General features: G+C 38.3%; 1 protein-coding gene across 7 annotated transcripts in view; it reads left to right on the top strand.

The window, feature by feature from the left end:
* Positions 1-10,485: 10,485 nt before the first annotated feature.
* TMEM117 (transmembrane protein 117) overlaps positions 10,486-22,815 on the top strand; it is a 675,006-nt gene continuing 662,676 nt past the window's right edge. For 2 of the 7 annotated variants that reach the window (XM_086399820.1, XM_086399815.1), the window contains exons 1-2: positions 11,358-11,873; positions 15,649-15,809. The gene's annotated coding sequence lies outside the window, so the exon portion shown is untranslated. Of the gene's footprint in view, positions 11,987-15,648; positions 15,810-22,815 lie in introns of all 7 variants that reach the window. The other 5 variants (XM_086399821.1, XM_086399816.1, XM_086399818.1 and 2 more) reach the window with 4 other exon arrangements.

Raw genomic sequence — 22,815 nt, 5'->3', positions numbered from 1 at the left:
ATAGATCTTTCTGTTCTACAATTCAAGTCCAGAAGAGAAATACATTGAGATAATGGTAATGGGCATGAGAAAAATACAGCTCAAAGTGAGGTAAATTGCATTTTAAGAATTTAAAGTCTGAATGCGCATATGGGAGGCTGTATTTCCCAGAGGGGAAAGCTCTGGTTTTAAGCTCACATCCATGACTGCCTCACTGTGTGATGGCAGTGAGACATTGAAGTTGTTCAAGACATTGAGAAAGTGAGACGTTGAAGCAGGTAAGAAAGGGTGATTGCCCTGTAGTAGTCTTTGAGCTACAACAGAGCCCCGAGTTGTTTTGGTACTTTCTTATTTTTGCTGTTTTTTTTTTTTTTTTTCTTTCTTTCTGTTCTCCTCACTGCCATCCTGTAACATTGCAGTAATTTTGTGATTCTTCCCTGGTTTCTCTGGAGGGTGTCTCATGCGAGCCTACTGGTGCTGGGCCCTCTGCTCTGGGGGGCTATTCCTTCCTCCTACCCAGTGAACTTGTCCAGGCTGTCACTTGTTCACAATACGTGCCAGGTAACCGGAAGCCAGCCCGGTAAACTAATTCACAGCAAGGTGCTCATTCACAGATTCATTAAACATTTACAGAGCAGCCCAGCTTCTGTGCTCAGTGTGAATGACTGACCAGGGCTGTTCAGCTGCATTATCAATGTATCCTGTGGCAGCCTTGGGCTTTGGATCAATCAGTCCTGGGTTTGAATCACATCCTGTCACTTGCTAGATATCATCCTGAAAAAATTTACTTAGCCCTTCTGGAAGTCTCACTTTCCTCATCTGTATAATGAATACAAGACAATGATAACTGCTTGCAGGAGTTTTGGGGTTTTAAGGACAACTATGTACAGTGGCTAGCTCAGAGTAGATTTTAAAGGCATAGTGACTTTTATGATATTATTGGTTATCCTTTCCAGATATCATTTATGGGGACCTTTAACACTTTAACTTTGGATGTAAATCACCAGTGCCTTAGCAATAATGAGTCATATGACAGCTTGTGAGATACATTTAGGGAGTCAGAAGTCTTTCCCTGCCTCCCACCCACACCAGTTGTCTGAGTTCTGATGCTAGAATACCCAAGTATCAGCTGTCTGAGGAACTGAAGTGGAGTGGATTGCTGAAGACAGGAGAGGTGTTATAAGGATTCACAGAGGTATGTTTTCTAATGAGGCAGCCTGGCTCTAAAATGTCAGGAAACAACAACAGCAGATCATGAAGTGAAGAAAAATAGGTCACTTGTTTGGAGTCAAGGTGTCAGGTAGCATGCAAGGTGAAGAGCCCAAAGCCATAAACAGTAACAGGCTGTGAAAATTGCTACCACAGCCGTAAACCAAATGGCTGCCTTCCCACATACACCCGATGGGTAGAACTGCTGGTCACGCAGTGTCTTTTTGCCACACTTGCACACGTGCAAAACAACACCATCAGCCATCCACAGCATCATTTTGAACAGAGGACAATGCTAAATCAAGAGACCAGACAGCTGGTTATATAAAGGGCAGGAGGGCAGTGGGAGAAAGTGGTAGTAAAGCTCTCCATTTATTCGGTTTGCCACCTTAAAGTGTATTGTACTTTTTAACTGTTTATGGCCTCAAGCTATAGTGTGTCAAATTTCAGAATGCCTAAATGAAACATCTGCTTGTTTGCATATTCTTCATACATTGAGTAAGCCTCCTACTCTTGTAGGATGCTTCTGTGTTATAAAAGAAATTTCTAAATACTTATTCTGTATGCAGGTTGTAAAGGATTTTAAACTCAAAGCCGGGGTCTACCACTTCAGATGGCTTTTGAGCAGTCATCTGGGATTGTCAGCTTTGGGGGAAGGGAGGAGGTAAACAAAATGCTGTTTGGATGGTGAGGGATAACAGTGGGCTGTGCGTTCTGCCCCATTACATGCACTGTCATCCCACAGTTCTCTCTTCTTCTACAGTATTCACCTCCTGCGCATTACCCGTGACAGCCTAGAACTCTGGGGAGATGACTGAGATAAAAGAGTAGCTGAGGTAACAGTGATTTTGGTGAACCCTGGGTTTAAAAGCTAGTTGCAAAGAGAGAAAAGACTTAGCTATCAAATGGCCAGTGTCTTACAAATTCTCCAGATTTCTTAAGCTTCTAAAACTAGCTGCATTATGATTATTACTTTTTAAAAGTGACTTACCTATCATGAACTAAAGAGTTAAAGAAACATATTAATATTGTTGAGCTTGTGCCTCAGCCGTGTCCGACTCTTTGAGACCCTTTGGACTGTAGTCCACCAGGCTCCTCTGTCCATGGATTTTTCAGGCAAGAGTATTTGGAATATGTTGCCATTTCTTCCTCTAGGGTAATGTTGTTGAAATTACCGAAAATAAATTTTCTGAAACCCAAACTGTGATATGGTGTAAGGATTATTTTCTCTGATGTCTGATATATATTAATATTAATTTTATTGCAAAAGGGTATAACTGAACTTTCACAAAACCTAAATTCATGAAGAGTTTAAAATAAATTGAAGTTATCTAGAAGCTAGGAGCTGTGAAATGATACAGAAACAGCCTAGTTTCCCTAACCCTTTCAGTTGTCAAGGAGCACACTGGATTTTGGAGCACTTGAGCAGATAAAGGGCCTTTCAAAATTCAATAAGTAAGTGAATATAAATATTGGTTCAAATATGCTCTTTAAAAATAAGACTAATTGATTCAATTGAATACAAATTTATATAATTTTAAGTTGCTGGAAAAAGCAATTTGTGTAGACAGTGTAACTGTTAACCTACTCTCAGAAAGTAATTTTAATGGATCTCTATCAAAGGCACTGGCTTTACCTGAAAGGATAACAAGCTGATAAGGGAAATATATTCCTGTTAGAGTTATGCTTAAAAAGTAATTATTGAATAAAAAGTCCTCTTGGAAGAAGAATCGAGGTTGTTTTATGATAGAGAAGAATATGTACATTTGTTTATTTCCTTTTGAAGTTCTGACTTCACAAGAGCAAAATTTGAGTTTATGGCCTTAAAGGACTGGAATGGGCTTAGGATTTTCATGAATTTAGACAGCAACTAAGGAAGGCTTCCACTCCTCCTGAAAGCAGTGGAAACTATTTAAATAATTTAGAGTCAATGGACAAGGACTACACCATTCTTTTGAGCTTTTTTTAAAAGTTTTATTTTTCAGACTATAAATTATGTTAGTATATGAACACAATTGTCTTGGGGTATTTTGGATGGAACACTCATTAAATTGTTTGATTCTGCTTAGCACCAATGCAGAATTTATAAAAACACAGTTTTTCCTAAACTCAGGCTGAACACTGAATTATTTCCTTATTTCCCATTAGCATAAAATTTACTTGTATCAACTATATTAATGCAAACATAAGAGTTTTATTCTTTAGAGAGATTAGTTTTGTGATCTAAATTTAGAGCTGCTTCTCAGTTTATCTCATGAGTGATGATGTTATTTAAAAAAACATATAAGCAAAGAAACTTTATGGCCACTTTGGCTTATCTTCTTAAAGATGTGTACTTAGAGAACAGGTATATGCTTGCATTTAATTAGCAGCTCAAAATACAGGAGAAGAAGGTCTTGCTTTTCAAAGATGCCTCTCTAATGAATTTGTAGACTCTGAAGTCCACCTTAAGAGTGCACTTAGGACTTAGATTTTTTTCCCTACTTGCATTTTAAAACTTGCAGATAAGGTTATACAAATAGATTCTCACTTCTACCCATTTATGCATGCTTAGTTCTAGATATTTGAGTGAATCAAAATTCCTATGGGGAATAGAAAGTACATAAAAGTATGTGCTGACATTTTTCAACATTACATTTACTTAAAAATAAAATGAACTTTAAACAAATGTTTTCTAATTTATAAGGAGTCTGTGCTCCCTCCTCTCCACCTTAGCCTTCTCTTTTTAATTGTTTATCAATTCTCTTAATCTTAACATTTTAATACCACCTTTGTGGGCTCAGTTCAGATTTTGATTTATTTTTTAATGGAGTGAGAAATAGAGATCAGAGGTATGTGTATGTCCATGATATTTTAAAGAACTACATATCTTCATAACATCTCTCCATTCTTGATATTTTTTCATCATTTTCCTTTTCCTGCTTTGTCATTTGTTCTTTCAACTTTAATTACCTCTCAGTATGGGGTTTCCTTAATTCTCCATAATGAACCACATACATTGAGAACACGAGGTTAACATTAAGCCAAAGACTGAATTGTAGAGGGAGAGGCAGCACTAGGTCACGGCTACTGATTAAGTCACTAAACAAGTTGGGGGAGGAGTCTTTGTTGAACTAGTTTGTTGACCTAATCGTTCACTTTCTATGAAGTGGTGTAGACACAGTCTATGCCATGCTTTTACTTGTTTTTTTTTTTTTTTTCTTAACTTTAGTGAAGGAAAAAAAGAATACGGGCCTCTACCTGTCTCTGAGTATCTACTGCATGCAGGTTTTTCTGATTTTCAATTCTAAAACTTGATTGGTGGCAGACTTCACTGTAAGACGAACTTTCCTATCTTGTTTCTTGGAATAGTGTTGCATTTCCCCTAATGATATTTCAGAAGGCATGTTTAATCCAACAGCATTGATTTTCTCTATTATCCTAGTTGTGACTAGGTGGTTAAATTGAAATATGCATCGTTACAGCACATAACTCTTTAGGCTGATGGGGACTTCTAGAAAGAGTTGTATTGTCATTCTAATCATCTTGTTATCCTTTTCTATATGGAAGCGATCTAAGCTTATATTTCCTAGATAAAGGCAGTTGCATAAGTATGGTAAGATAAAATTAGAAAAAGAAGAAAAAGCCTATGTTTATCCATTGCATATTTTTCAGATATTCCAGCTCTCTAGTTCTTACGAGCATGTAATTAAAGGAATCCATGTAGAATCAGTGCATTGCTGTAGAAAAATAAGGAACAAGCATTCTTTATTTTGCAGATATGCAATTTCATGCATCTTGCCCATGTTATTGTCCTCATAATAAAAAATCACTGGGAGGAAGAACACTGCTCTCCCATAAATATAAGACAAATTAACCTCAAAAACACAGAGTGACAAATAAATGATTTAAATCTTTACCAAACCTGTCTATCTATGAGATGTTTTGAAAAACAAAATAAATAAAATTTGCATTTATTACCACTTGGTATAAATTATTTATAACTATAGAATCTTACAGATTAAATAAGCTCAATTGTCTGTGTGTCCAATACCCCTATTGTTCACATGAAGAAACCTTGTGTATGTATATTAGTAAAAGTATACATAAGTACATGAAATTCTAAACCTGGGTGCCCTGAGGCCCTGAGGCCCTAAGGCACAGAGATTTATAAATTTATCTATGGTGATACAGATTGGCAGTATCTGCATTGGCAGAGCTGACTAAACCCACCTTTCTTGGCTCCCTTCCTTTCTTTTTTAAAAAATTTTTTAAATATAAATTTATTTATTTTAATTGGAGGTTAATTACTTTACAATATTGTATTGGTTTTGCCATACATCAACATGAATCCACCACAGGTATACACGTGTTCCCCATCCCGAACCCTACTCCCTCCTCCCTCCCCATACCATCCCTCTGGGTCGTCCCAGTGCACCAGCCCCAAGCATCCTGTATCATGCATCAAACCTGGAGTGGTGATTCCTTTCATATATGATATTATACATGTTTCAATGCCATTTTCCTAAAGGGATGTATCTTAAAAAAAATTTTTTTTTGGTTTATTTTATTTAGTTGGCTGCACTGGGTCTTAGTTGCTACATGTGGGATATTTTATTGTGGTATGTGGGATCTAGTTCTCTGATCCGGGATTGAACCCGGACCCCCTGCATCACCAGAAAAGTCCCCTGACTCCCCTTTTAATTCTCCTTTGTCATACTTCAAATGTGATTATTTGCAAGACTACTGAATTATTAAATCACGGTGTTTCACTAGTGGGGAAGGACAGGAATTTGGACCTCCTCAAGGAAGATAAATTTTTCTAGTAATTTATTTTGTGTATTTCTTAAATGTCAGCCATGAGGGTATAGAAGAAGACCATGGTGGGTGAACTAGCTGTGGGTGCCCCCGTGTGGGTGCGGGCTTAGCATGATTCTGTTTGTCTCTTTCATGGGAACAACTACAAAGAAGTAAAAGATGTTGAGCCTCATAAAGTTCCATAAACTTTAAGAGAGCTGGGCATTTGTGGATATGGAACTGATACTCAAGAATTCAAGACTTCTCTCTGAGCACACAAGATTCAGCCCACGTGCTTATGTGTATCTTGGTTGTTGTTTAGTCACTAAGTTATGTTCAACTCTTTTGAGACCCCATAGACTGTAACCCGCTAGCCTCCTCTATCCATGGGATTTCACAGCCAAGAATACTGGAGTGGGTTGCCATTGCTTCCTCCAGAGGATCTTCTCAAGCCAGGAACTGAACCTGTGTCTCCTGCTTTGGTAGGCGGATTCTTTACCACTGAGCCACCAGGGAAGCCCCATGTGTATCTTTACTAAGGGACAAATGTGAGCTGACTTCTATGAGAGGCCAGCTGTGGAAAGGTAGCCACATAGCTATCTGGGTTGTGTGAACCCAGATAATCACCCACACCCACATTAAAACAAGATTTTTCTTTTCTTGCTATTAAGTCTTACAGAGAAATTCATATGAAGTAACAAAAACTTTGGTTTTGTAGATTCAGGTAAATTCATGATTATTGCTTGTTCAGTAGTGATAATATTGTAACATAAGTCAGTTACATGATAAAATGGACTTTAATAATTTTAAAAATAGCTATAATTAATATTTATAAAATTCTTAAAGGTTTAAAGAGCACTGTAACATTTTTATTATATTTAACAAATATTTTATGAAAAAGTTATATGGTATGATATTTTGGAAATAGAATCTTTTTTATAAGTTCCCTGGATTTACCTCTCTCAAATGCAGTAAATCTATTTAGGGACAAGGCATTCATACACAAAGCAATCTGTGGGTTCATAGAAAAGAAAACAAATTAGTATAAAATAATGTACAAGTAACATATTATTAAAATATTCTCTATTTGTAATGATAAAATTCTTTGCATAATAATCTTGTAATATCACCTGTTACTACTTCTGTGAGTCCTATGTCTCTAGGCAAAGCTAGTGGTTCATAGACTACTTATTCCTCAGGTTCTATGTTGTAATAGAATGATAATAATACTGGTCTTTTTCTTTAAAAGATGAGCTTCTTATATAATACATCTTATGTAAGATAATGCTATCTTAGTTGTTTCTACAGTACACAGTAAATGCTTGCTAGAAGAATGAATTAAAATATTGTTTGAAGTGGTGATCCATTGAAATTTGACAGTCATTTTATGTACAGAGAATTCTATTCAGTAGTGGTAATTATAACAATATTAGGCCTATTATACAATTGAACCCATAAAATGTATTAGAGTGAAAGTCATGGACTCAAAGGCATTGATGAACTTTTCCACTAAAATTTTGGTGAGATATTCATATAGGAATTATATTGTAAACATGTGAGGCTTTTCATGAGACCTGTTATCCCTGGAAATGAAACTTAAAAAGAAGATAATAGATGTACCAGAATATGCCAGATATTTTTCTGTTTTGTTTAATTCACTGTGTTCCATAACTTACATATTATTAGCTAAATATTTTAGACAAGATTATCTGTTTTAGATAAAGTATATAGCAAAAATAAGATTTGAACTCAGGCCTGTATATCTATTAATAGCTCCAAAAACTCTACTAATTTTTTCTTCATAATACCTATTTACTCAAACTAGGAGGTGAGATGGTCAAAAACACTGTTTTGAGTAAGGCAGAAAAACCATCTCAAACAAAATTGTATGAATAAGTTTTATTTTTAAAAATAAATATTTAAAACAAAATTTATTTTTTGTGAACTGGCCGAGAGGAGCAACCCAAGTCCGAGGCCAGGGGCGACAGCAGGGAGGACCAACCCCACATCCAAGGAGCCGTGGCTGCGCGGGCACAGGAGGGCCTAGAGGAGCTATCCCACATTGAAGGTCAGGAAGGGTGGCGGTGAGGAGATACCCCTCGTCCAAGGTAAGGAGCAATGGCTGCGCTTTGCTGGAGCAGCCCTGAAGACATACCCAACGCCTAAGGTAAGAGAAACCCAAGTAAGACGCCAAGGTAGGTGTTGCAAGAGGGCATCACAGGGCAAACACACTGAAACCATACTCACAGAAAACTAGTCAATCTAATCACACTAGGACTACAGCCTTGTCTAACTCATTGAAACTAAGCCATGCCCGTGGGGCAACCCAAGATGGGCAGGTCATGGTGGAGAGGTCTGACAGAAGGTAGTCTACTGGAGAAGGGAATGGCAAATCACTTCAGTATTCTTACCTTGAGAACCCCATGAACAGTATGAAAAGGCAAAATGATAGGATACTGAAAGAGGAACTCCCCAGGTCAGTATGTGTCCAATATGCTATTGAAGATCAGTGGAGAAATAACTCCAGAAAGAATGAAGGGATGGAGCCAAAGCAAAAGCAATACCCAGCTGTGGATGTGACTGGTGATAAAAGCAAGGTCCGATGCTGTAAAGAGCAATATTGCATAGGAACCTGGAATGTCAGGTCCATGAATCAAGGCAAATTGGAAGTGGTCAAACGAGATGGCAAGAATGAATGTCGACATTCTAGGAATCAGTGAACTGAAATGGACTGGAATGGGTGAATTTAACTCAGATGACCACTATATCTACTACTGCGGGCAGGAATCCCTCAGAAGAAATGGAGTGGCCATCATGGTCAACAAAAGAGTCTGAAATGCAGTACTTGGATGCAATCTCAAAAATGACAGAATGATCTCTGTTTGTTTCCAAGGCAAACCATTCATTATCACAGTAATCCAAGTCTATGCCCCAACCAGTAACGCTGAAGAAGCTGAAGTTGAACGGTTCTATGAAGACCTACAAGACCTTTTAGAACTAAGACCCCAAAAAGATGTCCTTTTCATTATAGGAGACTGGAATGCAAAAGTAGGAAGTCAAGAAACACCTGGAGTTTTTGGCCTTGGAATACGGAATGAAACAGGGCAATGACTAATGGAGTTTTGCCAAGAAAATGCACTGGTCATAACAAACACCCTCTTCCAACAACACAAGAGAAGACTCTATAAATGGACATCACCAGATGGTCAACACCAAAATCAGATTGATTATATTCTTTGCAGCCAAAGATGGAGACGCTCTATACAGTCAGCAAAAACAAGACCGGGAGCTGACTGTGGCTCAGACCATGAACTCCTTATTGCCAAATTAAGACTTAAATTGAAGGAAGTAGGGAAAACCACTAGACCATTCAGGTATGACCTAAATCAAATCCCTTATGATTATACAGTGGAATTGAGAAATAGATTTAAGGGCCTAGATCTGATAGATAGAGTGCCTGATGAACTATGGAATGAGGTTCATGACATTGTACAGGAGACAGGAATCAAGACCATTCCCATAGAAAAGAAATGCAAAAAAGCAAAACGGCTGTCTGGGGAGGCCTTACAAATAGCTGTGAAAAGAAGAGAAGTAAAAAGCAAAGGAGAAAAGGAAAGATATAAGCATCTGAATGCAGAGTTCCAAAGAATAGCAAGAAGAGATAAGAAAGCCTTCTTCAGTGATTAATGCAAAGAAATAGAGGAAAACAACAGAATGGGAAAGACTAGAGATCTCTTCAAGAAGATCAGAGATACCAAAGGAACATTTCATGCAAAGATGAGCTCGATAAAGGACAGAAATGGTATGGACCTAACAGAAGCAGAAGATATTAAGAAGAGGTGGCAAGAATACACAGAAGAACTGTACAAAAAAGATCTTCATGACCCAGATAATCAGGATGGTGTGATCACTGACCTAGAGCCAGACATCCTGGAATGTGAAGTCAAGTGGGCCTTAGAAAGCATCACTACAAACAAAGCTAGTGGAGGTGATGGAATTCCAGTTGAGCTATTCCAAATCCTGAAAGATGATTCTGTGAAAGTGCTGCACTCAATATGCCAGCAAATTTGGAAAACTCAGCAGTGGCCACAGGACTGGAAAAGGTCAGTTTTCATTCCAGTCCCAAAGAAAGGCAATGCCAAAGAATGCTCAAAGTACCGCACGATTGCACTCATCTCACATGCTAGTAAAGTAATGCTCAAAATTCTCCAAGCCAGGCTTCAGCAATATGTGAACCGTGAACTTCCTGATGTTCAAGGTGGTTTCAGAAAAGGCAGAGGAACCAGAGATCAAATTGCCAACAGAGAGTTCCAGAAAAACATCTATTTCTGCTTTATTGAATATGCCAAAGCCTTTGACTGTGTGGATCACAATAAATTGTAGAAAATTCTGAAAGAGATGGGAATACCAGACCACCTGATCTGCCTCTTGAGAAATTTGTATGCAGGTCAGGAAGCAATAGTTAGAACTGGACATGGAACAACAGACTGCTTCCAAATAGGAAAAGGAGTACGTCAAGGCTGTATATTGTCACCCTGCTTATTTAACTTCTATGCAGAGTACATCATGAGAAACGCTGGACTGGAAGAAACACAAGCTGGAATCAAGATTGCCGGGAGAAATATCAATAACCTCAGATATGCAGATGACACCACCCTTATGGCAGAAAGTGAAGAGGAACTCAAAAGCCTCTTGATGTAAGTGAAAGTGGAGAGTGAAAATGTTGGCTTAAAACTCAACATTCAGAAAATGAAGATCATGGCATCTGGTCCCACCGCTTCTTGGGAAATAGATGGGGAAACAGTGTCAGACTTTATTTTTCTGGGCTCCAAAATCACTGCAGATGGTGACTGCAGCCATGAAATTAAAAGATGCTTACTCCTTGGAAGGAAAGTTATGACCAACCTAGATAGCATATTCAAAAGCAGAGACATTACTTTGCCAACAAAGGTTCGTCTAGTCAAGGCTATGGTTTTTCCTGTGGTCATGTATGGATGTGAGAGTTGGACTGTGAAGAAGGCTGAGTGCCGAAGAATTGATGCTTTTGAACTGTGGTGTTGGAGAAGACTCTTAAGAGTCCCTCGGACTGCAAGGAGATGCAACCAGTCCATTCTGAAGGAGATCAGCCCTGGGATTTCTTTGGAAGGAATGATGCTAAAGCTGAAACTCCAGTACTTTGGCCACCTCATGTGAAGTGTTGACTCATTGGAAAAGACTCTGATGCTGGGAGGGATTAGGGGCAGGAGGAGAAGGGGACAACAGAGGATGAGATGGCTGGATGGCATCATTGACTCGATGGACGTGAGTCTCAGTGAACTCCGGGAGTTGGTGATGGACAGGGAGGCCTGGCGTGCTGCGATTCATGTGGTCTCAAAGAGTTGGACACGACTGAGCAACTGATCTGATCTGACAAATTAGTTAAAACACTTTGCACATCAGCTTACATGCTAATTTTCAAGTTTTTCCCTGTTATTGCAGATAGAAAATACTTTGTGCCAGCTTAACAGTTTTAAGTGACAAATTACTTATATTAATATATATATCCTCACAGCACTAAAACACTAAAAATTTTATGCTGATGTCCAGTATTGCTACTTTCAAAAGTAATGACTAATCCGTTTGCTGGTATTTGTGGATATAAGGGAAACAAGAGATTTAAGGAAGTTCGTTATCACCGAGCAGGCCACGCTTCTCAAATTTCTCTTACTGAATCTAGGCTTCCAGGGACCTAAGGAAGCTTTCTGGATAAAGAAACCAGCGCTGCTCCATCCCAAAGAAGAGTGATTTACTGAGGTGAGGGTTCATTCTGGGGAACTCAGGTGTTGCTGATTCGTGGCAGCAAGGAGCCTCGCCTTGCCTGTAGAAAGCAGTGGTATCAGTGTCGGTGTCAGACTTCACCTTGGCCTGAGGTGAGTGCTGCTCCCAGAACAGCTGCCCCAGTTCTCTCCATGTGACCTGAGATGTTGGTGACTCCAGCTCCAGGAAGTGGCCTGTGAATCAGAGGGTAAAACCAGAAGGTGAGGTAGGGCCTGTTTTATGTGGTTTTCCTATCTCTGTGCCATGCTCAGGGGGACTGGGGTCAGTGACAAGAGGTACTTAGGATTCGAGGGGACTGGTATGCAGAGGGTGGGGAAAACTGAGACGATAAAGCCCCTCGATTGAGTATATTATAGGACTCAAATGCCTTCAGAGGTCAGGGGTCCAGGCAGGTAACTCAAATGACTAGAGAAGGCCATTTTGGAGCAGCTGTTTTGCCATTTAAGAATATAGGCACAGCAAGGCCAGTTCTTTAAGTTTTCTGAGAAGCTAGGCTTTCATTTTTTTAAATGTGAAATCTATTTGTTTTTAAATATTTGCAACTAAGTTAGAATTTTCTGTTTTGTTTTGTTTTGTTTTACCTTGTTATGTGGCATGCAGGACCTTAGTTTCCTAACCAGGGATGCATCTGTGCCCTATGCTGTTGGAAGCACAGGGTCCTAGTTGCTGGACCCCAAGTTAGAATTTTAGAGTATTGTGAGGTCAAAGAAAATAATTTAACAGGCCTAATTGTTCACCAGTTTGCAAGCTTTGATATAGGGCAACTATTTGGGACTTTGGAGGGAAAGGACCTGCCACATTCCCTCTGATAGATGGATTTCATTGGTCTGGGATGAGTCCCAAGCATCAGATTACCCTAATGTGAAGTTGAGGTTGAGCCCTACTCACTTAATAGGTGGCATGGGGAGGTGGGAGGGGGGTTCGGGATTGGGAGCACGTGTACACCTGTGGCGGATACATGATGTATGGCAAAACCAATACAATATTGTAAAGTAATTAGCCTCTAATTAAAATAAATAAATTTAAATTAAAAAAAAAATAGGTGGCATGAAGTGATGGAATTCCAGGTGCTGCAAGGCTGTATCAACAAGGCTTCCCTGGCTGCCTTTTCTCCTGCATTCTCTTACGCGACTTCACCAACAGAGCCATAACTTCAATAATTCCCTCTACCTATGTTTCTCCAACTTAAATTGTACATAAGAATCACTCAGGAGCTTATTAAAATTACTAAACACACTGCAGGAGATTCTGATTCAGTTGGTGGGTTCTGGAATTTGCTCTTAACACCCACATTAGTTTACTGTAACACAGATGGTCTGGAGACCACACTTTAGAAACACTGACTCATAATGGATACTGTTGGCTGGCACATCTGTTATTTCAGTCTGGGTTTCTTGCCTAAGTTATAGGTCTGCATACACAACTGCCTGCTGGAAATCTCCATCGTCTTTACCTGGATATCTCAAGCTTATTGTCTGAATCCAACTGTATTATTTTTCTAAAGCTTGCATGCAGATTTATTTTTTTATTTCACTAAAGTGCATCATCATCAACATAGTTGCCCAAGCTAGAAATCTGCATTTGTACCTTTGGTGGGTAGGGACTAGCATTCAGGATGCAAGGGTTTATATTTGGTGGGCAACAGCATGCCCACCAATCAGCTGCTTTCCTATCCAGCTCTTTGTCATGTCTGCTCAACTATCCTCCTGTGGCTTTCTAAGTGTAACCTAGTTCTTCTGGGACAAGCCAATAATAATAACTTTATTTATTGAGGTTTACTCTGTGCCAAGCACTATTCTAAGTGTTTCATATGTATTAACCCAATCTTTTCTTGAAGCCACTGAATTCTGTGTCTAGTTTTTGGCAGCTCCATAACTCCATGAGGCTAAATCTGCTCCCCATCTAACCGGTTGCCAACTGGGACCTCTGCTTCAAAATAGATATTGTCATCTTCCTCCCACAATCATACCACCCACCTAACTACAGATCCCAGGATCTAGGATCCCTGCTAGGGATCCCCCTAGGATCTAGGATTCCAGGGATATTGATGACTGCCTGAATTGAAATAATTTTTAACTATGGTGTAGTAAATCAGGTTGCTACCTCCTCTAAAACAGTGCAGTGCTAGAGTCGGGAGGGCATTCAGAGATTGTCTAGTGTAATTTCCTTATATTACCGACTTGGAAACTGAGGCTTAGGAGTATATAGTGGCTTTCTAAGGGTAAGAAGGATGTAGGAGAGCTGGAGATCAAACCCCAGGTTTCTGTTTCTGTGTCAAATGCTAGAAGGCAAGTTCCCATCATTCTAGGGGAGTTACATGATACAGAAGAGTTTTGCTGTGTATTTTCTGTTTCTGCCTACATGTAGAAAAGTGCCTGGAACAGTGCAGTGATTGCAAATATGTACACCACAGATGTATCGATCTGTGCTAGGTTGGCCACACAGAAAACCCCTTTGACATGAAGAACTGTTGCTATGTTGCAGGAACATTATGTTTAATGTAGTATGTGGATTACTTAGCACCTCTAGCAAAAATGCAATGAAGGAAATAGACAGAAGGTTGTGGCAGCAAGGACCTACCTTAAGTATTCTGCACAAATATCCCTCAAGAGAAATCTGCCCTGGCCACCCTTTCCAAAATTTCCATATCTTTCTCTATGCTCTGATTCTTCCCGTTTTTCTTTTTTTTTTCCATTGAAGTGTAGTGGACTTACAATATTGTATCAGTTTCTGATGTACAGCACTGTGATTCAGTATGTGTACGGATTATACTCCATTAAAAGTTATTACCAAGATAATGGCTATAATTCCCTGTGCTATGCAGTATCTTCTTGTTGCTTATCTATTTTATATATAGTAGTTTGTATCTCTTAATCCCATGCCCCTAATTTGGCCCTCCCACTTCTACCTACTTTTCTTAATCGCATTTCTCACTGCCTGAAGTTTTACCATTATGCCTTTTGTGTTAACCACCTATACACTCACTGAAACAAGCTATATGAGAGCATAAGCTTTGTTTTTTTTTTAACCACCACATCAAGAGAAGTATCTGACACAGTAGAATTTCCTGAAAATGATGGTTTTACATTTTGGAATGGAAACTTAAATAACATTCAGCACTTTGGCATTTAGAGGCATAATATACCTCTCCAAATAGAAGCAAAAAAGACCCAGGGGTGTACAATGCTGAAGTCATAATGTGAGAGATTGGATAACATTATTCAGAGGGATATTTACAAAAAACATTTTATCATTGAGTAAATGACTTCTCCCATGTATTTTTATCCTATATTGGAGGAATAACCCAGTACTGCAAGTAAAACCATGATATTTGGACAGGGGATACTTGCTTATTTGTGAATATAATTATAATAGGTTGAATTCCTCCAAAATTCAGATTTACTTGGTAACTCAGAAGTGATTATATTTGAAACTAAGGTATTTATAGTTGTAATTAGTGAAATCATGCTGGATTTGGGGCAGGTCCTAAATCCAATGACTGTATCTGATTTATTTATATGTTAAAAAGCTTTTCGTCTTATATTGGAGTATAGCTCATTAACAATGTTGTAATAGTTTCAGGTGAATAGCAAAGGGTCTCAGCTATATATATATATATATATATATATATATACACACACATGTATGCATTCTCCCCCAAACCCTCCTCCCATCCGGGCTGCCACATAACATTGAGTAGAGTTTCATGTGCTATTCAGTAGGACCCCATTGGTTATCCATTTCATGGAAAACATATATACATGTTGATCCCCTATCTCTCCCCCCGGCAACCATAAATTCATTCTCCAACCCTGTGAGTCTGTATCTGTTTTGTAAATAAGTTCATTTTGTATCATTTCTTTTTAGATTTCACTTATAAAGATCCAATGACTGTATCTTTATAAGAGAAAAGAGAGGAAGATTTGGACACAAAGACACAGGAGAGAAGAGGCCATGAAGATGGAGGCAGAGATCGGAGTAATAGAGCTGACCAGCTGAGGGACACCAGGAACCACTAGAAGTTTCAGGTAAGAAAACATTCTCTCCTAGAGTCTTTGGAGAGAGAAGACCCTGAAGTCAAGATGGCACCTTGACTTCAGAGTTCTGGGCCCTAGAACTATGAGAAAGTAAGTATCTGTTGTTTTAAACCACCGTTTGTAGTAATTTGTCACAGCAGCCTAAGAAACAAATACAATGAAGACAGGAGGTAATTTGCTTACTTGTAGATAAAAGGATGTGGATTGTACCATATAAATTAGTCTACAATATTTTGAAGTTAAGTATCATAATACCTAATTGACTAAGTGAAGATAATGCTTTCTGTGAGACTTATCCTTTTTAAAAAGTTAATTACTTTTATTGAAATATAGTTGACTTACAATATTATATTAGTTTAATGTGCACAGCATAGTGATTCAGTATTTTTGCAGATTATACTCCATTTAGGTTATTACAAGATAATGATTATAATTCCCTGTGCTATGAAATATGTCCTTGTTGCTTATGTTTTATGTGTAGTAGTTTGTATGTTAACCTCATACTCCTAATTTGTCCTTTCTCCTCCCCTCTTCTCTTTGGTAACCACAAGTTTGTCTTCCATGTCTGTGAGTCTGTTTCCATTTTGCATATACATTTATTTGTACTTTTTAACCCACATATATTATATCATACAGTTTTTGTCTTTCCCTGTCCAACCTATTTCCCTGAGTATAGAATTAAAGTCTAACCTCATAAGGCTTCAGCATTCTCTTCTACAGTGTACAGGCCCATGTAAGGGATGTGCATGCTCAGTTGCTCAGTGGTGTCCACCTCTTTGCAACCATATGGATATAGCCCACCAGACTCCTCTGTCTGTGGGATTTTTCCAGGCAAGAATATTGGAATGGGTTGCCATTTCCTACTCCAGGGGATCTTCCTGACCCAGTGATGGAACCTACATCTCCATCCACATTGCTGAAAATGGCATAATTTCATTCTTTCTATGGCTAAAATCCCATTGTGTATGCATATCATATATTCTTATCCATGTGAATTTTAGGATTGTTTATTATAGTCTATGAAAGATGCCATGGATATTTTGATAGGGATTGCATTAAATTTGTGGATTGCTTTGGGAAATATGGCCATTTTAGCAATATTAATTCTTCCAATCCAGTAGCATAGGTTATCTTCCATTTTGTATATCATTGTCAATATCCTTCATCAGTGTTTTATCATTTTCAGAGTATAGATCTTTCACCTCCTTGGTTTATTCCTAGAAATTTTATTCTTTTTGATGTGATTTTTAAAATAAATTAAAAAAATTTTTTCTCATTCTGATATTACATTATTGGTATACAGGAATTTGGGCTTCCCAGGTGACGCTAGTGGTAAAGAACCCAGATGCCAATGCAGGAGACATAAGAGACATGAGTTCAATCCCTGGGTTGAGAAGATTCCCCTGGAGAGGGAAATGGCAACCCACTCCACTATTTCTGCCTGAGAAATCCTATGGACAGAGGAACATGGTGGGCTACAGTCCAAATGGTCGCAATGAGTCAGACATGACTGAAGTGACTGAGCACATACACACATACAGAAATTCAACAGATTACTATATATTAATCTTGTATCCTGCAACCTTACTGAATTCATTTACTCTAATAGTTTCTGGGTGGAGATTTTAGGGTTCTCTATATGGAATATTATGTCATCCTTAAATAGTGACACTTTTACCTGTCATTGTTTGCACAGACCTATCTTTTTAATGATATCCTAAAACTCAGAGGAGTGGGCCAGGCAGGCCTCTGGGCTGAGCAGCTATGATGGAAGAGAGGACCTAGGCACTGAAAAAAAGGCTTGCAAAGCCCCTCCTTATTTTTCCAAAAGTTGAGACAGTTGAGGGTGGTGGGGATGTCTCCCCTTAACCCTTAAAGGAGGCAGGGAGAACAGCCCTTCTAGTCTATGGGCAGAGTTAAGCTACTGTTTTTCATTTCTTGGCTACATTCTGTATTTACTTCAAATACAGAAGTAAATTATTTTCATTTCTTAATTTTAAAAATTCCTGCTGCTAATTATTTCTCTTATCTTTTGTTTTAGTCTCCCGTATCCTATCTTCCTGCCCTGAGGCTCTTAGCGCTAAAATAACTGGAACTGAAAAGTCCTTTTTCAACAAACTGGCTTTCCCTACTTCTTCAAAGACATTATTCACTATCCCATACAACCTTTTCCTGTGAATGGGCCATACCATTCCTGATTCTTCCAGCTTCTTCTCCATATCCCTTCTTCCCACTGTCTCTCCTCCTGGTTTTTTCTCTCTTTCTCCCCTGGTTCAGTGTGTACTGACTGAAAACCTTATGAGTAATGAGCACTGTTTCTGTGTATTCCCCTTTGCCTGGCATTTCTTCTTTCTCCCTTTTCTGCTTATCTAAATTCTCTTTATCCTTCATTGTTTGCTTCAAACATCTTCTTCCATCTGGTGTGATACAGCAATTCATAAGGATGGCTTTTTTCTCTATTTCAAATTTGTATAGACCTTATGGTCAAGTTGAATGCATTTGGCCTTCATCACATGTCACCTTTCATTAGTATTTATGGTGATTTTAATCCATCTCTTCTTTGCTTATTTACATGATGAGTTTCCTGCAGAGACAGACATGCTGTGTTTATCTTTGAAACCTCAGCACCTTAGAGTGCTTTAATGGACTAGTTGCTTTGGATAGATTTATAGATTGGGTGGTGTATTTGGTACTTTACATGAAATCAAGAGGGTTTTTTTTCCTCATTTTTTTCCTTTCTTTTGTGTTTTTTAAATTATGATAACACATTTACAGGAGACTTGGAAAATACAGAACATAGTCACATATATTCCACTATATGTTACCATTATTTTAAGTAGATAAATTAAGATTTTTAGTTGGAATTTCAATATCAAACTCTCAAAAATTAATAGAATGAATATTTGGAAAATTAGAAGGATATAGTAGATCTGGAAAGCACTGTGAACCAATTCGACATAGTTAAGATTTATACAATTTTCACACAAGAGTAGGATACAGTTTCTGGTCTTACGTTTAGATCTTTAATCCATTTTGAGTTTATTTTTGTGTATGGTGTTAGAAAGTGGTCCAGTTTCATTCTTTTACAAGTGGTTGACCAGATTTCCCAGCACCACTTGTTAAAGAGATTGTCTTTAATCCATTGTATATTCTTGCCTCCTTTGTCGAAGATAAGGTGTCCATATGTGCGTGGATTTATCTCTGGGCTTTCTATTTTATTCCATTGATCAATATTTCTGTCTTTGTGCCAGTACCATACTGTCTTGATAACTGTGGCTTTGTAGTAGAGCCTGAAGTCAGGTAGGTTGATTCCTCCAGTTCCATTCTTCTTTCTCAAGATTGCTTTGGCTATTCGAAGTTTTTTGTATTTCCATACAAATTGTGAAATTATTTGTTCTAGCTCTGTGAAGAATACTGTTGGTAGCTTGATAGGGATTGCATTGAATCTATAAATTGCTTTGGGTAGTATACTCATTTTCACTATATTGATTCTTCCAATGTATACCTGTGGCGGATTCATTTTGATATTTGGCAAAACTAATACAATTATGTAAAGTTTAAAATTAAAATAAAATTAGAGGAAAAAAAAAAAAAAGAGTAGGATACAAATTCTGTTCAAGTTCCCACAGACTGTAAACCAGGAGACATTGGAACATCTCTAGGGACATAAAACAAGGTACAAAAATTTCATGCTCTAAAGGTATTGAAATCAAACAGAAACTGTTCTCTTATCACTGTGGAATTATGTTAGAAATCAATATCAAAAGATATCTGAAAATAACCCACATATTTTCAAGTACAATGTGACACTTACCAAGAGAGATCTTTGAGTTAACTATTGAAAGCCTCAATAAAGTTAGAAGGCTGAAAAAACACAGAGGGTGATTGCAGGGAAGAAAGCATTTAAATGAGAAATTAGTATCAAAATGAGAAATTAATATCAAGGATACTTAAAAAAAAACATGTATTTGGAAATTAAATATCCACTCTAAAATGATAGGTGTATCTAGAAGCTATAACAAGGAAAATTAGAAAATATTTTAACAGAATAAAAAAGAAAAGAGAATTTATCAGAATTTGTTGCATGCAGCTGAAGCTGCTAATCAAGAGTTTCGAAGTCCCTCAAATCTAGCCTCTCCCCCTTGGGCTGTCTATGAAACCTGTCTAAGTGGATCTACTGGAAACAGTCTGAAGAAGAAAAAAAAAAAAAAGCCATTTGTTTTAGGAGAAATGAAGCAGGAAGAAAGTGAAAGTCAGCTCAAAACTTCCCAAAGGCAAATTTGCCATTTAAAACCAGCAGTCACATTCCTGTGGATGAAGTCATCCCCAACCTCAGTCAAGTACTGCTTCCTGGAAGTGAAGGGCTAGTCAGTTCTTAGGGCCTCTGTATATGTAAGAGTGGGTGTGAGGCAGAGGGGAGAGATCAAGAAGAGGCAGTAAAAAGAACTAAAGTGGGTGGGCAGTGAAACAATTGACCCTCTCTGTCATCGTAGAAGAAATGGCCCTTTGAAGGAACTGCTGCATTTATGCAGATTCTTCAGGATGGGCATAAGACAGGGCAAATGCTGGCAACTAAGCAGGTGACAGCTCTACTCTTCCTATGACTGCTAGTCTACGCTTTGTTTGCATGACTCTTGTTTTAAAACCTGTACAGAAAAATCCCTCTGCCAAGCCCTTAATAGGCTAAAGTGGGGGCTAGGTGAATCAGTCATTTGGTAAAAGAAACTCCATGGAAATATAAGCAGGGCAGGGAGGAGATAAATAATTATGATAATAAGAAGATCATTTATGGAGAACTTAATATGAACCAGGCCAAATGTTAAAAGTGTAAGACACATTAGTTAATCCCTCTAACAGCCTATAAGGCAAGTACTACTAATGTATAGAGACGTTCAGTAATTGGCTTAATATCACATTGCCACTATCTGGGCAGAACCAGGATCCCACAGCAAAGGCTCTAATGGTCCAAGCAGTAGACATGTGATGATCATCTTTCCCCAAGCAAAATTCAGGACATGCGGACTAACTAAAATATATCAGAGTATGCTGCATGCTGGGATAGACATTCACAGTTAGGATTGCTGAGAAGAATCCTGGCAATAGAGTCACTGGCCTTTAAATACCAGAAGAAAATTATGGATCAGCTTCAAACTTCTATTCTTGCCTCTTTGGCAACAAGGAAATTGTGCTGTTTATGTTTGGAGTGTGCAATTAATATCATTCTGACTGACCTATTGGAAGTTAAAAATAGTTTTGCTTGGAGTTCATCAAATCATTGATGAAAGGGTTTCCTGGTACACTTGGTATGGATTACAGAGGCTTCCTCCTATAGTTTCCTTTTGGTTTCAAAGGTCCATTTAGAGAGGATCATTTGGTGTGATAAAAAGTTTTCACCAAATTTCGAAATGTATATTGAGCTTGTCTTTTTCTTTTTTTTTTCAAATGGAGTATAGCTCTATTATTAGTCTAATGGGATGAGGTAAACAGTAAAACATAATCTCATGTGGTTACTTCTAATTTCTGCACTCGGTTGGATTTTACAAAGACATTATATGTAAACAAGACACATTTTAAGCCTATCGGCAGGGTTGACTCTGCTTGAGGAGGTGGAGTAGGCAGATGATTGGAGAGTTTTCATTTAAGAGTTTCCTACTTCCACTGTTTCTATCATTGCCCAGACATTGTCTGAAACTGGAGTCAGTTTGCTGCCTATAAAAAAAGAAATGGAGTCGTTTGGTTAAAATATGGATGGGCTAATGGGAGATACATAGCCCTGCCATCTTGGCTTCTTTCTGGGGCTTGTGTCTATACCATTTTCAAACACTGCTGGCCAACACTAGAGAAATGATTAATTTCTGTGAGTAAGCAATCATCATTTGTGTACTGGACCAATAGACTTTGACCTGAAAGAAGGTTTTCATAGCACAATAAAGTTTGATGGGAAGGAAGAATGGCCTTTATTGAGCACCCATTATGTAACTGGTATTGTATAGGTGTCTTATACATATTAAGGCATTTAAAACTCCCAGTAGGTCTGTGTGGTAGGTAGCAACTGGGATGGAAAGAGACTAGAGAATAAGGATAACAGTAACCTAATGATGAAGAAAAGAAGCAATAGGGATTCTTACTGTAATTTTATAGTAGCAATTTGCTCAGGGTGTGGCTAGGGTTGTAGTGGAACCAGATTCAACACCAATAGTCCCTATTCCAGATCTCTAACTGTAAAAACCCATATCCCTTTTGAGATACACAGGAGGAAGTATGAGATGAGAGACTGAAATGTGGGCTGATGAGATCTGTTAACTGGTTTCTGATCCTTACTCCACCACTTGGACTAGTCATGAGATCCTGTATGAACTGCTCAGTCTTTTTGAGTATCTTTCCTCAAAGGTAAACTTGGAAGTGAAACTAACAGCACCTATCTATCTCACAGGCCTGTTGCAGAGATTTTAACATTTTAATACATGAAATGGGTGTGGTACACAATAAACCGTCAATAAATCAGGCTTTTATTGTTGCATGTTATTGTGAGAAAGATCAAATGTAGAGGCTATTGCCCTGTCTGGTTGTTAGGGCTGAACTGGAGATCCTGGGTGGGTAAGACCCTTGTAGGCAGATCCTTTACAATTTGAGCCACCAGGTAAGACCCTGGCTTACCAAAGCAAAGGACACAAGCCTCTTGATCAGTGGTAAAAAGGGAACATTGTTATTGAAGAAAATCCTGCTCATTTCAATATTTTGCCTTGAAGTGGTTCTGGAGAACTGTATTCTTTAAAACTTGAGACCTCTCAGTTAAGAACAACTAGTAAATATTGGTTAAGCTTATTCTTAAAATTATTATTAAAGGAAGCCAGACCATATGTTAAGAAGATAGGGATCTAAAGGTAGGGTAACAGCACCATGTAAAGAGGCCAGACATTTCAGTTCTGATTAACTGAAGTTCATTCTAGTAGACACCTGTGTAATTTAACCAGTCATAGAGTGGAGCAAGTTCTCT

The sequence above is a fragment of the Bos grunniens genome, chromosome 5, assembly GCF_055505025.1.
Source record: "Bos grunniens cultivar Pamir isolate PY7600 chromosome 5, Bosgru_T2T1.0, whole genome shotgun sequence".
NCBI lineage: Eukaryota > Metazoa > Chordata > Mammalia > Artiodactyla > Bovidae > Bos > Bos grunniens.
Note: the sequence above shows the minus strand (reverse complement) of the source record. Positions and strands in the feature narration are given on the sequence as shown.